General features: G+C 48.7%; 1 protein-coding gene across 3 annotated transcripts in view; it reads right to left on the bottom strand.

Moving 5' to 3' along the window:
* Positions 1-11,789, bottom strand: part of SAYSD1 (SAYSVFN motif domain containing 1) — a 102,614-nt gene extending 90,825 nt beyond the window's left edge. The window contains exon 1 of one of the 3 annotated variants that reach the window (XM_063918846.1): positions 11,683-11,789. The gene's annotated coding sequence lies outside the window, so the exon portion shown is untranslated. Of the gene's footprint in view, positions 1-10,753; positions 10,855-11,423; positions 11,621-11,682 lie in introns of those variants that run through there. The other 2 variants (XM_063918847.1, XM_063918848.1) reach the window with 2 other exon arrangements.
* Between the last annotated feature and the right edge of the window lie 3,103 nt (positions 11,790-14,892).

The raw sequence follows: 14,892 nt of genomic DNA, 5'->3' as shown, positions 1-14,892 counted from the left end.
AAATGGCGCCAGTGTGCTGAGGGAGATAGCCCCGCCCCTTTTTTCGGCGGGCTTCTCCCGCTTTTTTTATACAGTTATGGCAGGGGATTTTACACATATATAGTCTTAAAGGCTATATTATGTGTTAATTTGCCAAGTAAGGTACTTATATTGCAGCCCAGGGCGCCCCCCCCCAGCGCCCTGCACCCATCAGTGACCGGAGTATGTGGTGTGCCTGGGGAGCAATGGCGCACAGCTGCAGTGCTGTGCGCTACCTTAATGAAGACCGAAGTCTTCTGCCGCCGATTTCCAGGAACGTCTTCTTGCTTCTGGCTCTGCTAGGGGGACGGCGGCGCGGCTCCGGGACTGGACGACCGAGGCTGGGCCTGTGTTCGATCCCTCTGGAGCTAATGGTGTCCAGTAGCCTAGAAGCCCAAGCTAGCTGCAAGCAGGTAGGTTCGCTTCTCTCCCCTAGGTCCCTCGTAGCAGTGAGTCTGTTGCCAGCAGATCTCACTGAAAATAAAAAACCTAAATATTACTTTCTTTCTAAGAGCTCAGGAGAGCCCCTAGTGTGCATCCAGCTCGGCCGGGCACAAAATTCTAACTGAGGTCTGGAGGAGGGTCATAGAGGGAGGAGCCAGTGCACACCAGGTAGTCCTAAAGCTTTCTTTAGTTGTGCCCAGTCTCCTGCGGAGCCGCTATTCCCCATGGTCCTTACGGAGTTCCCAGCATCCACTTAGGACGTTAGAGAAAAGCAGGTAATCTGCGCATGCGTATGCACTGAAATGCGCAAACGCGTCGTACTGGTACGAAGTCCTTTGTGGTTTTGCACTGGTTCTAGCGACGATACCAATCGCACAGCCGAACGCAAGGAGATTTACAGGAAGTGGGAGTTTCTGGGTGGCAACTGACCGTTTTCTGGGAATGTTTGGAAAAACGCAGGCGTGGCCGGGCGGGTATCTGACGTCATTACCGTGTCACTCGTCGCAGCAATCATCGCACAGGATAAGTAAGTACAGGGCTGGTCTTGTTTTGCACAAAATGTGTTTGCAAGCGCTCGGCTGCACAGGCGTTCACACTCCTGCAAAGCGAAAATACACTCCCCAGTGGGCGGCGACAACTGTATGCGTTTGCACGGCTAAAAACTGGTAGCAAGCGATCAATTCGGAATGAGGGCCCATGGGGGGTCATTCCGAGTTGTTCGCTCGTTGCCGATTTTCGCTATGCTGCGATTTGTTGCAAACTGCGCATGCGCAAGGCACGCAGGGTGCATGCGCTTAGTTATTTAACGAAAAACTTAGCAGATTTGCTGTGGATTCTGCGGCGCTTTTCAGTCGCTCTGCTGATCGGTAAATGATTGACAGGAAAGGGGCGTTTCTGGGAGGTAACTGAGCGTTTTCCGGGAGTGTGCTAAAAAACGCAGGAGTGTCAGGGAAAAACGGGGGAGTGTCTGGAGAAACGGGGGAGTGGCTGGCAGAACGCAGGGCGTGTTTGTGACGTCAAACCAGGAACTAAACGGACTGAGCTGATCACAATCTGTGAGTAGGTCTGGAGCTACTCAGAAACTGCTAAGAATTATTTAGTAGCAGTTCTGCTACTCTATCGTTCGCTATTCTGCTAAACTAAGATATACTCCCAAGGGGCGGCGGCCTAGCGTGTGCAATGCTGCTAAAAGCAGACAGCGAGCGAACAACTCCCCAGATAGCGAGCGAATGTCCCCCAATGTGCACTGCAGCGGGGGCAGATATAGCATGTGCAGAAAGAGTTAGATTTGGGTGGGTTATATTGTTTCTGGGCAGGGTAAATACTGGCTGCTTTATTTTTACACTACAATTTAGATTTCAGTTTGAACAACACACCCCACCCAAATCTAACTCTCTGTGCACATGTTATATCTGCCCCCCTTCAGTGCACATGGTTTTGCACATTTGTTAACAAATTTGCTGCTGCGATCAGGTCTGAATTAGGCTCTTTGGGCCTAATTCAGACCTGATCGTAGGTGTGCTTCATTTAGCACATCTACGAACAGTCTTCAGACGTGCGGGGGGGACGCCCAGCACAGGCCCGACACCCCCTCCCCCACAGCGGCGATGCTTTTGTACTGGAAGAGTAGCTCCCTACCAGCGCAGCTCCTGTGCGCTGGCAGGGAGCTACTCGACGCTGGCTGGGTTGCAGCGGCTGCGTGTGACACCACGCAGCAGCCGTGCCCCCCCAATGGTCTAGGCACACCTGCGTTGCCAGGACCGGCCCCTCCTGCCCAGCGATCGCAAGGCTAAGATAGCCGTCGACTGTCTGGCATGCGCCAGCGCAGTTCAGACCTGATCGCTGCTGTGCGAAAACGCACAGCAGAGATCAGTTCTGAATTAGACCCTATGTGAGTTAGCAGACAAATTTCAAAGACCTGCCGTTTGTTTATGGAGAACATGAGATTCTATGATTAATGTTTGTGCCACTTTGCTGTAAATTTACTCCATTTTGAGAACGGAAGGACGCTGAACCTTCTTATATTAACTGAATTTATATGCATTGTTTTCCATTTAATTACAACATATATGTGACATGGGTCACCGCAACTATAATTTTCAACCATGGTATTATTGAACCAATGATTTATATAGTCACTGTGAATAATACTGTGACAGGTTCTCTTTACCACTGATTATCTGTGGATTATGGAATAATCATCAAGGATCACAACTGGATATTTTGAGGTCCTTGTTTTATTATTACACAAAGGTTGTTTATTTTTACTATACACCAAATAAAGGCTATGTTTTAAGTTACTCTTCGCACAAGCGTATTATATAGTCTAGCTTGGGTGTCCCCAAAAAAAGTATTTTTTCTTTACTGTATTCAGATGCTTCTGTGCACAGTATAATTATCAGTGGTTACACCATTGAATGTTTTTGATGCAATGGCAACATTTAATTTGATGTCGGAAGCCCAGCAACCATTCAATGCTGGATAGGGGTGCGGTCTATGCCCGAAGTTGAGTGAATACTTTGCCATCGATGGGGGAAAACCTGAAGGTTTCCCACTATCGATAGAACAGAACCACCTGGGTTTTTTTTTCACAAGGTGTGGGACCCAGAACCTAGTTCCACCCCCTGATGCACCCTAAAAGTCACATCCTGTGGGCCTGATTGGTCCGCAGGCCAGTGAATAGTAAAATAAGAATTTACTCACCGGTAATTCTATTTCTCGTGGTCCGTAGTGGATGCTGGGAACTCCGTAAGGACCATGGGGAATAGACGGGCTCCGCAGGAGACTGGGCACTCTAAAAGAAAGATTAGGTACTATCTGGTGTGCACTGGCTCCTCCCTCTATGCCCCTCCTCCAGACCTCAGTTAAGGAAACTGTGCACGGAAGAGCTGACACAACAAGGAAAGGATTTGGAATCCAGGGTAAGACTCATACCAGCCACACCAATCACACCGTACAACTTGTGATAACCATACCCAGTTAACAGTATGAACAACAACTGAGCCTCAGTAACAGATGGCTCATAACAATAACCCTTTAGTTAAGCAATAACTATATACATGTATTGCAGAGAGTCCGCACTTGGGACGGGCGCCCAGCATCCACTACGGACTACGAGAAATAGAATTACCGGTGAGTAAATTCTTATTTTCTCTGACGTCCTAGTGGATGCTGGGAACTCCGTAAGGACCATGGGGATTATACCAAAGCTCCCAAACGGGCGGGAGAGTGCGGATGACTCTGCAGCACTGCATGAGCAAACTCAAGGTCCTCCTCAGCCAGGGTATCAAACTTGTAGAACTTAGCAAACTTGTTTGACCCCGACCAAGTAGCAGCTCGGCAAAGCTGTAAAGCCGAGACCCCTCGGGCAGCCGCCCAAGAAGAGCCCACCTTCCTTGTGGAATGGGCTTTCACCATTTTGGATGCGGCAATCCAGCCGCAGAGTGAACCAGCTGAATCGTGCTATAGATCCAGCGAACAATAGTCTGCTTCGAAGCAGGAGCGCCAACCTTGTTGGCTGTATACAGAATAAACAGCGAATCAGACTTTCTGACTCCCGCCTTTCTGGAAACATAAATTTTCAAAGCCCGGACTACGTCCAGCAACTTGGAATCCTCCAAGTCCCTAGTAGCCGCAGGCACCACAATAGGCTGGTTCAAATGAAACGATGATACCACCCTTGGAAGAAATTGGGGACGAGTCCTCAATTCTGCCCTGTCCATATGGAAGATCAGATAAGGGTTTTTACATGACAAAACCGCCAATACGGACACACGCCTAGCCGAAGCTAAGGCCAATAGCATGACCACTTTACACGTGAGATATTTTAGCTCCATGGTCTTAAGTGGCTCAAACCAGTGGGATTTCAGGAAATCCAACACAACGTTAAGATCCCAAGGTGCCACCGGTGGCACAAAAGGAGGCTGAATATGCAGCACCCCCGGAACAACGTCTGAACTTCAGGCAGTGAAGCCAGTTCATTTTTAGAGAAAATGTATAGGGCCGAAATCTTGACCTTTATGTATCCTAATTTTAGGCCCATAGTCACTCCTGACTGTAGAAAGTGCAGGAATCGACCCCGCTGGAATTCCTCTGTAGGGCCTTCCCGGCCTCACACCAAGCAACCTATTTTCGCCATATACAGTGAAAAAGTCTTGCTGTCACGTCTTTCCTAGCCTTTATCAGCATAGGAATAACTGCATCCGGAATGCCCTTTTCCGCTAGGATCCGGCGTTCAACCGCCATGCCGTCAATTGCAGCCGCTGTAAATTTTGGAACAGACAGGGCCCCTGTCGCAACATGTCCTGTCTGAGAGGCAGAAGCCCTGAGTCCTCTGAGAGCATTTCCTGCAGCTCCGGGTACCGAGTCCTTTCGTGGCCAATTCGGAGCAAAGAATATTGTTTTCACTCCTCCTTTTATTACCATTCTCAGCCCTTGGGTATGAGAGGAAGAGGAGGGAATACAGAGACCGACTGGAACACCCACGGTGTTACTAGTGCGACCACAGCTATCACCTGAGTGTTCCTTGACCCGGCGTAAAACCTTTTTAGCTTTTTATTGAGGTGGGACGCCATCTAGTCCACCTTAGGCAGTTCCCATCAATTTGCAAACTGCGTGAAGACTTCCTGATGAAGTCCCCACTTTCCCGGGTGGAGGTCGTGCCTGCTGAGGAAGTCTGCTTCCCAGATGTCCACTCCCGGAACGAACACTGCTGACAGTGCGCTTACTTGATTCTCCGCCCAGCGAAGAATTCTGGTGGCTTCTACCCTCGCCACCCTGCTCCTTGTGCCGCCTTGGCGGTTTACATGAACCCCTGCGGTCTGACTGGATCAGAACCGGTTGGTCGCGAAGCAGGATCTCCGCTTGACTTAGGGCGTTGTATATGGCCCTTAGTTCCAGGATATTGATGTGAAGGCAAGTCAGTTGACTTGACCACAGACCTTGGAAATTTCTTCCCTGTGTAACTGCCCCCCACCCTTGGAGGCTTGCATCCGTGGTCACCAGGATCCAGTCCTGAATGCCGAATCTGCGGCCCTCGAGAAGGTGAGCTCTGCAGCCACCACAGGAGAGACACCCTGGCCCTGGGGGATAGGGTGATTAACCGATGCCTCTGAAGAGGTGATTCGGACCACTTGTCCAGTAAGTCCCATTGGAAGGTCCTCGCATGGAACCTGCCTAAGGGGATGGCCTCGTATGATGTCACCATCCTTCCCAGGACTCGAGTGCAGTGATGCACTGACACCTGTTTTGGTTTTAATAGATTCCTGACCAGTGTCATGAGCTCCTGAGCTCTCTCTATCGGGAGATAACCCTTTTCTGGTCTGTGTCTAGGATCGTGCCTAGGAGAGGCAGATGAGCTGTAGGAAACAACTGCGACTTTGGAATATATAGAATCCAGCCGTGTTGCCGTTACACTTCCAGAGAAAGTGATACGCTGTTCAGCAACTGCTCTCTTGATCTCGCTTTTATGAGGAGATCGTCCAAGTACGTGATAATAGTGACACCTTGCTTCCGCAGGAGCACAATCATATCCGCCATTACCATGGTGAATATTCTCGGGGCCGTGGAGAGACCAAACGGCAACATCTGAAATTGGTAATGACAATCCCGTACCGCAATTCTGAGGTGCGCCTAATGAGGTGGATAAATGGGGACCTGAAGGTATGCATCCCTTATGTCCCGATTCACAATAAAGTCTCCCCCTTTTTAGGCTTGCACTGACCGCTCTTAGCGATTCCATCTTGAACTTGAACCTTCTCAGGTATATGTTCAGGGATTTTTAATTCAATATGGGTCTGACCGAACCGTCTGGTTTCGGGATTACAACATGGTCTAATAATAACACCCTCTTGTTGAAGGAGGGGACCCTTGACCACCACTTGTTAAAGATACAATTTGTGAATTGCAGATAACACTGGCTCCCTCTCTTGGGGGGAAGCCCGCAGGGCCGTCGGTGAGGGGGCATCTTCTCACAGTCCAGCTTGTATCCCTGAGACACAATATCTATTGCCCAGGGATCGAACAGGGAGTGAACCCACTTGTGGCTGAACTTACGAAGGCGTGTCCCCACCGGGCCTAGCTCCGCCTGTGGAGCCCCAGCGACATTGGTGGATTTTTGTAGGGGCCGGGGAGGACTTCTGTTCCTGGGAACTAGCTGCCCGGCTCTGACAAGAAAGGACGCCCCTCAGACTTTCTTGTTTCTTTATACGAAAGGCTGCATTTAATAATGTCGTGCTTTCTTAGGCTGTGCAGGAATATAAGGCAAACTAGCAGAATTACCAGCTATAGCTGTGGAGACCAGGCCCGAGAACCCTTCTCCACACAATCCTCAGCCTTCCATATACCTCTTAAGTCGGCATCATCTGTCCAATGCATATTCTACAGGACACGTCAAGCAGAGATCGACATAGCTTTGACTCTAGGACCCAGTATACTCATGTCTCTTTGGGCATGCTTTATAACTATATATCTATCACTTAAGACAGCATCTTTAATATATTTATATTGCATACTAGGGTCTCATCTCTGCTGATAAGGTACCTGTCCACGCTGCCACATCGCTATAAACCCATGCCGACACAATTGCCGGTCTGGGTAGTATACTAGAATGTGCACGCTATCTGCAGGATCCCTGAGAATAGCAAGTGCTACCATCTGTGCAAACAGGACACCCCAGGGGAAGATTCTCAACATATCCTGGCCCTAGGGGGGAAAGGATACAGCCTGAGAATTCTCTTGTGGGAAGCTGCCGTCTCTTGTCTGGAGATTCACGCTCTTTTTCCTCATGAGAGGAGAGAAATTTACCTCAGCATTCGTCCCCTTAAACATGTGTACTCTCGTGTCAGGGACAGATGAGTCATCAGTGATATGCAAATCATCTATTATTTCAATAATCATATATTGAATACCTTATAGCCATCTTGGCTGTAACTTTGCATTATCGTAGTCGACAGTGGAGTTAAACTCCATGTCGATACCAGTGTTTGTTATTATGGATAGTGAGCATTGAGAGACTCTGAAGGTCTCTGTGACATAGGGACAGACATGGGTAGATTTCCTGTCTGTTCCCTAACCTTTTGTGCAATAAATTCACCTTAGCACTTACACATATCCAAACAGGTGTCGGCGTTGTCGACGGAGACACCCTCTCACACACACATCCGCTCTATCACCTCCTTAGAGGAGCCTTTTACCTCAGACATGTCGACACACGCGTACCGACACACCACACACACAGGGGATGCTCTACTTGAGGACAGTTCCCCCACAAGGCGCTTTGGAGAGACAGAGAGTATGCATGCCAGCACACACCCCAGCGCTATATAACCCAGGGATTACACTACAACTCAGTGTTTACCCAGTAGCTGTTGTATATACAAATTTTTGCGCCTAAATTTATGTGCCCCCCCCCCTCTCTTTTCACCCTTTGTGTACCAGGATACTGCCGGGGAGAGCCTGGGGAGCTTCTTTCCAGCGGAGCTGTGAAGAGAAAATGGCGCTGGTGTGCGGGCTTCTGTCCTGTTTCTGACTAAAAATGGCAGGGGTTTTACACATATACAGTTTTCCAGACTGTATTATGTGTATATATTGCCAAAAGGTATACTTATTACTGCCCAGGGCGCCCCCCCCCCCAGTGCCCTGCACCCTACAGTGACCGGAGTGTGTGGTGTGCAGTGGGAGCAATGGCGCACAGCTGCAGTGCTGTGCGCTACCTTAATGAAGACCGGAGTCTTCTGCCGCCAATTTTATCTCCTTCTTCTGTCTCCTGGCTCTGCAAGGGGGACGGCGGCGCGGCTCCGGGAACGGACGATCGAGGTCAGGCCCTGTGTTCGAACCCTCTGGAGCTAAGGTTGGTTCTATATCGGAGGGGCTGAAGGGACCTTGTGACGTATTGAGGGGAGGTGCTACGTCACCAGGGGGAGGAGCTACGGGCGAACAGGGTACCCGAAAAGTACCCTCGCGGGCTCGCTTCGCTCGCCACGCTTCGGGCACGGTGGCTCGCTCCGCTCACCACCTAATTACTAAAGGTAATAGTTGGTGGCGTGGATAGTAGAGGAACTATCCCGCTGGCCTAGCTCCTCCCCCTTGCATCATAACTCCTCCCCCTTGCGTCGTAACTCCTCCCCCTTACGGAAAAGGTCCCTTAGCCCACTTGATTCTAGCATCTACCCTGGAGCTAATGGTGTCCAGTAGCCTAAGAAGCACAAGCTAGCTGCACGCAGGTAGGTTTGCTTCTCTCCCCTCAGTCCCACGTAGCAGTGAGTCTGTTGCCAGCAGATCTCACTGAAAATAAAAAACCTAACAAATACTTTCTTTCTAGCAAGCTCAGGAGAGCCCACTAGGTGCATCCAGCTCTGGCCGGGCACAGATTCTAACTGAGGTCTGGAGGAGGGGCATAGAGGGAGGAGCCAGTGCACACCAGATAGTACCTAATCTTTCTTTTAGAGTGCCCAGTCTCCTGCGGAGCCCGTCTATTCCCCATGGTCCTTACGGAGTTCCCAGCATCCACTAGGACGTCAGAGAAAGCAGGGGGATACCCACTGGCGGGTGAAACCATCGATGATTCCCTTGCAGATGGTTTTTATACCATCAAAGTTAACCACCAATGATACCATCAATAGTTAACTCACTAATAGTCATACCTAGGGGGTAATTCAGACCTGATCGCTGGGCAGCGATTTTTGAAGCCCTGTGATCGGAAAGTCGCCGCCTACGGGGGGAGTGTATTTCAGCTGTGCATGTGTGTGAATGCATGTGTAGCAGAGCTGTACAAACAGATCTTGTGCAGTCTCTGCGCAGTCCAGGACTTATTTAGCCGGTGTGATCACATCAGCCTGTCCGGGACCGGAATTGACTTCAGGAACCCACCCTGCAAACGCTTGGACACGCCTGCGTTTTGCCAAACACTCCCAGAAAACGGTCAGTTGACACCCACAAACGCCCTCTTCCTGTCAATCTCCTTCCGATCGCCTGTGCGTTCGGAAATTTTGCACCATCCCGTCGCTGGCCGGCAATCCCCGATGCTGCGGTCTGTCACGTCTGCGCATTGCGGTGTATAAGCATGCGCAGTTCAGATCTGATTGCAGGCTGTGAGAAAACGCAGCCTAGCGATCAGGTCTGAATCGGACCCAATGCTGGGCTTCCGATGTCCATTTATAATTCCCACATGCACACTTAGAGGGCAATCCTTTTCCCCATGAAGGGTACAAGTGGCCATTGCAGCTGCGTGTAAATGCCGGCTACGGCACCCAAACTCGCTTCCCCTTATAGTGCCAGATTCGCACATTTTTACTTGTAGCCCTATTTTGCGGTGATAAAAATCAGCTAGTTGGATATACTGTATGTGCGGCATACAACCACACTTACTAGCAACTACAAAATCATCTCCGGTAATTGGATCCCCATCCCTAAGGGCTGTAACACACTGGCCGGTTTCTCCCGGATGGCAAAAAGCCGGACAAACTTTGTCCGGCTTTTTGCCATCCGGGAGAAACCGGCAGAGTCGCTCACACAGGACGGCTTTGAGCCGTGTGTGATGCTGTGCGCATGTGCAGCACCAGACACGGCTTCAGAAAAAAACGTTGTGTGAAAGCTCCCCTTCACACACACTGTTCACTGGCTGCAAAGACGGCCCGGCGGCCGCCCGGCCGCCGGACCTTCCAGTGGTGAGACCCGGCTGCAACCCGGCAGCCGGGCCGGGGCCGTGCAGTGTGAAGGGACCCTAGCCCTCACACTGTTAACTACAATGCCGGCACGGGAAAAAGCCGTCCGGCTTTTTCCCGGCCGGCAAAAGCCGGGTAGTGTGTTTTAGCCCTTAAGGTCCCCATACACTTATATCACTTCTCCGAGGGGAGTAGTCGCATAGGATTCCCTTGAGCTCTCCGGCAGCAGGATCACATACATCATAGTTGGTCCTTTTGCATACGATGCATCATGTGATCCCAGCCAAGGCACTGGGATCCTACACATTTATAGCGTAGCCCTTGCGATCTCCGACTCTGATGAACACGGGACCGTGCATCGGATCGGAATCAGAGGTAAAACACCTGCGATTTGCCACTTTCCGACGGATTCCTCAGCCCGAACCGTCAAAATCGGCCCAAATCGAACAAGTGTATGAGCACCTTTACAGTGTAAACTTTTGAAAGAGGCCATTTCTGGGCTGTCCGGCAACCGAAACAATGCTTAATTACTTTGGTGCCTCAGTTTCCACCACCGCATCTCAGTGAGTTCGATATCAAATGAATGAAGGGGCCATCAGGGCTTGATAAGGAAGAGACTCCATACTTACTAATATCAACTGGATATCTGTACATTACCCCAACATCAGTTATATATTCTCGACTTAAGTTGTTATACTTAGGTCAAAGACAGATGCCAGAACTTTGGGCGCATGAGCACGCCTATGTTTTTGCTATCATTATGACGTCTCTGGAATTTTACAGTCACACCTAGGGGGATTTCAGCACCATAAATCATTTTAGAAAACGAACTCCTCTGAAGTCTACGATATTCTGTTCCAGCAATCGTCCTGACAAGGATTTACTCCATCCCCCCTCCTACAATACACTCCACAGCGCCATACAGGGAATAGAGCATCAATTTATCATCCAGTCTGCAAGCAAACGCATGCTAATACAGGTCTAAAACGGGTTGGTTCTATATCGGAGGGGCTGAAGGGACCTTGTGACGTGTTGAGGGGAGGAGCTACGTCACCAGGGGGATGAGCTACGGGCGAACAGGGTACCCGAAAAGTACCCTCGCGGGCTCGCTTCGCTCGCCACGCTTCGGGCACGGTGGCTCGCTCCGCTCCGCTTCGCTCACCACCTAATTACTAAAGGTAATAGTTGGTGGCGTGGATAGTAGAGGAACTATCCCGCTGGCCTAGCTCCTCCCCCTTGCGTCGTAACTCCTCCCCCTTACGGAAAAGGTCCCTTAGCCCACTTGATTCTAGCATCTACCGTCTAAAACGTGTCCACCGGAAACATGGCTGCTGCTGCTGCTGCCGCTGCCGCTGCGGCGGCAGGACTAGCGTCTGAGCCTGAGGTAAAATCAGCGAGCTCAGTAGCGCCACACGTTCCCGCTCATCTGTAACCCTATCAGCGCCGGCCACAGCGTGGGACTGACAAATCAGAAGCCGCGGCGCCAAGACGAAGGAAAGCGGCCGACTGTGAGTCACATGACCGAGAAAAGATAAACCCCCGGCCCCTCTCTCCTCACCTGAGTCCCCGAGTCACAGGGAACTTCCTGCAGCTGCGTCTGCCACGTCCTCCTAGCGACTGACGACGTCATCAGTGGGAGAGCGGAGGCTGCCGATTGGCCGGAGAGGGTCTCTCTGACAGTGACACACACGTGGTGTTCCCATATAAATATTGGGTTTGTGGAGGGAGGTGCGGCGGCGGCTGTGCACATTGGCTGGTGAGGCTGATGTTCTTGCTGGTGTCGGCTCAGCTGTCAGTCAGTCAGTCAGTGTGTGTGTCAGTCAGTGTGTCAGTGTTGTATAGGTGTCCTGGTCATGCTGTGATGGAGCATAAAATGCTGATAACACAATAGACAGTTAATGTTTATCCCTAATTATTCCCAGGATTTAGGGCCATGCTACTATTACATCCCTGTTTCTGCTGGTTAGGCAAAGATTTTGCCACCAATTACTATTCACTGGGCTTAGTAATATTTTAACCAGAAAGTTTTATAATATAACTAGTTACCAGCCTGTCAAAACGATGGAACAACATAACAGTAATGCCAGCGGCTGTGCGCCCCCGAACGGGCTAAACTAATTTCTCAGCCGGGCGCCATTTAGTGGCCACCGGTGCGCAAAACAGTTGAATTCCCCCTATAGAGGTGAGGAACGGCGTTATCCTATTATTATATAGGGCTCATTCCATGTCAAATCTCGTTTTTCGCACCTATTCGATTCCAAAATTGTGAAAACAGGATATGAGCAAAAATTCTTCCCTGAAAAGTGTAGGTGAAATGGAGAAATCAGCCTTTACCCTGAAAATGCCAAACTAACATGGCAGGTACAGTACCTTTTTAATGGTTTGTACCTGCCAAAAAGGGCTTTGTACTAATTTTTGACTCTCCTTAACATTGAAAGTATAGGAAAGGGGCGTCTATGCCAACTCCCCTCTTCCTAATTTGTACCGGCTTTCAAGTGTAAAATGTTGGAGGGTATGACATAGGATAACAGTATAGAAGTGTATTAGAGGTAGAGTGGCCAATCCCGGGATCGGGATCCCGGAATTTAGACCAAAAATCGCGGGATTGGAAGCTCCGATCACGGAGATTAAGGGATCATGCGGCCCTTTGTGTTTTTTTAAGCCAGGCAGCGTTGAGTGTCCTCAGGACGCTCAAACGCTGCCCGGCTCCCCCTGCTTAGCGTGACATACAGTCACAGATCAAGCTGCGCAGTCCGCCGTCTCCCGCCGCCGAGCCCGAAGGATGTGTCCCACCATACCGCCCGCGTCGTATGGTGAGTTAAGTGAGAGGGGCAGACACATAGGAAAAAGCCAATCCCGGGATTGACCATTTTTCAACCCCGATACCCAGGATTGAAAAAATGGCTCGGTATTGGCCACCCTAAATAGAGGTCATATTAAATAGATTTGGGGTAATTACATTGAGTCAAATGGCTATTATATGCTTTTTTTTTTTAATGGAAAAAATAAATAAAAGCATTTTCTTTTTCTGCAAAATAAGTGCTCTCATTAAATAAGTATAAGTATATTTTTGGGTCATTCTAGGGAACTTTAAAAAAAAAGTGGAAAAAGACTGACTACTCCAACCTGCAAGCCTAAAAATGCTTGTCCCACTCATAAAGCGCCCTAATATATCTGTTCCATACCTTGATCCCAAAATCCCATCACTTTGCACTTTTTCACCCCAAAAATGACATGTCATTAATGGGCAATTAAAAATAGTGAAAAACATCAATATGCCTAACCATCAATGTGCCTAAGTAGGGGGTGTCCCAGGGGTTCTGAACCAAATCCCAACATTTTTTACCTTAAAATAGGGATTTTCCCCAACTTTGCGCCAGCGGCTAATTGAATATGTGTTTTTCATGATTCATGGTAAAATCAGTTTTTCGTGCAAAACATGGGTTATCACGGCTAATTGAATACCCCCCTACTTTATTTATAATAAGAAATCTGCACATACAGTATATATATAGAAATATACAAATTAAAATACTTCCCTGGTGGCCAAAATTATACCTAATGGTAATTTTAATTTATAAAGAGAGAATTGTAATTAAACATTAAAATACTCATGCAGGCAGTCAAAATCCCATTATTTTTCTTTCATAACCTTTTAATATATACTTTAAGGTTCAATTTAAACAAAAAAGGGAAATGATAACTCATCTGCCTTAGGTTGCTAATGCTTACTGAACCCACTTTTTTATTTGTGCATCAAAAAAATAATGAAATATGAAGTAAAGGCATTTATAATGACTCTCAGAGTCAGGCAAGATCAATAAACCTTTTTTTTTGGAATCTCTAAAGCGATATGTGGATTAGGCACTGAGATACACACCACACAAAAAACAGAGCATCAGGAGTGGCATTTCCGAGCAGTTTTTCAAAATTTTTACCCCCTATATCTCAAAAACTATGAGGCCTAGGGAAGAAAAATGTTACAAAGTACAATGTATCATGAAAATCTGAGTCAGTTGGTGTCATGGCCTGGGTGAACTGACATGGAATGACCCATAGGATAATATAGCTGTAGTCTACGACAGTGATTTTTAAACTTTTTTAACTTGCTGCACACTGAACAATATTTGAAAATTGCCAAGCACACCATCAGTCTCCCACGGGGAAAAAACACACACATTGGCCCCCACAGTAAAAAAAAAAATACATCCACAGAAAAAACAATCATATTGGTTCCCACATAAGCCACATTGCTTCCTACATAAATCATGACCTATGATGTCACTACGCCGCATCTCCATGGCATAGGTCACGGCCTGTGCATGACTGAACCTCCCAGAAGAGTCCAGCGCTGGCTGGGCTCACAGTTCGTTTTGAAGGCGCTGGCAGCGGCTCTGACTCCACGGCACACCTTACATTCGGTCCTGGTATACTGGTTGAAAAAGCATGGTCCAGACTCTAGGAGATTCCTGAATTTAGAAGAGCGCCCACAGAGGGAAGCAGGGCTGAAATCCTGTGCCCGGTCTAGGGTTGGCCATCCACGATGGATGGTCAGCGACCATTGTCTATTTTTGCTGCAATCACTACAGACTTGAAGCTAATCAATATAAGACAATGTGGATAGTTTACAAAGAGCAAGAAATACATTGTACCTAAAGTCTGGTAGGTAAATGATAATATAGGCAAATCCATTCAACAGATTTTGAAATTCAGAACTGGTTCCAGATGCGTACACAATTTGCTTCCTTGGAGAATCAGGGCCAATCAA

The sequence above is a fragment of the Pseudophryne corroboree genome, chromosome 4 (assembly GCF_028390025.1).
Source record: "Pseudophryne corroboree isolate aPseCor3 chromosome 4, aPseCor3.hap2, whole genome shotgun sequence".
NCBI classification, from domain to species: Eukaryota; Metazoa; Chordata; class Amphibia; order Anura; family Myobatrachidae; genus Pseudophryne; species Pseudophryne corroboree.
This window is presented reverse-complemented; position numbering and strand designations above follow the sequence as displayed.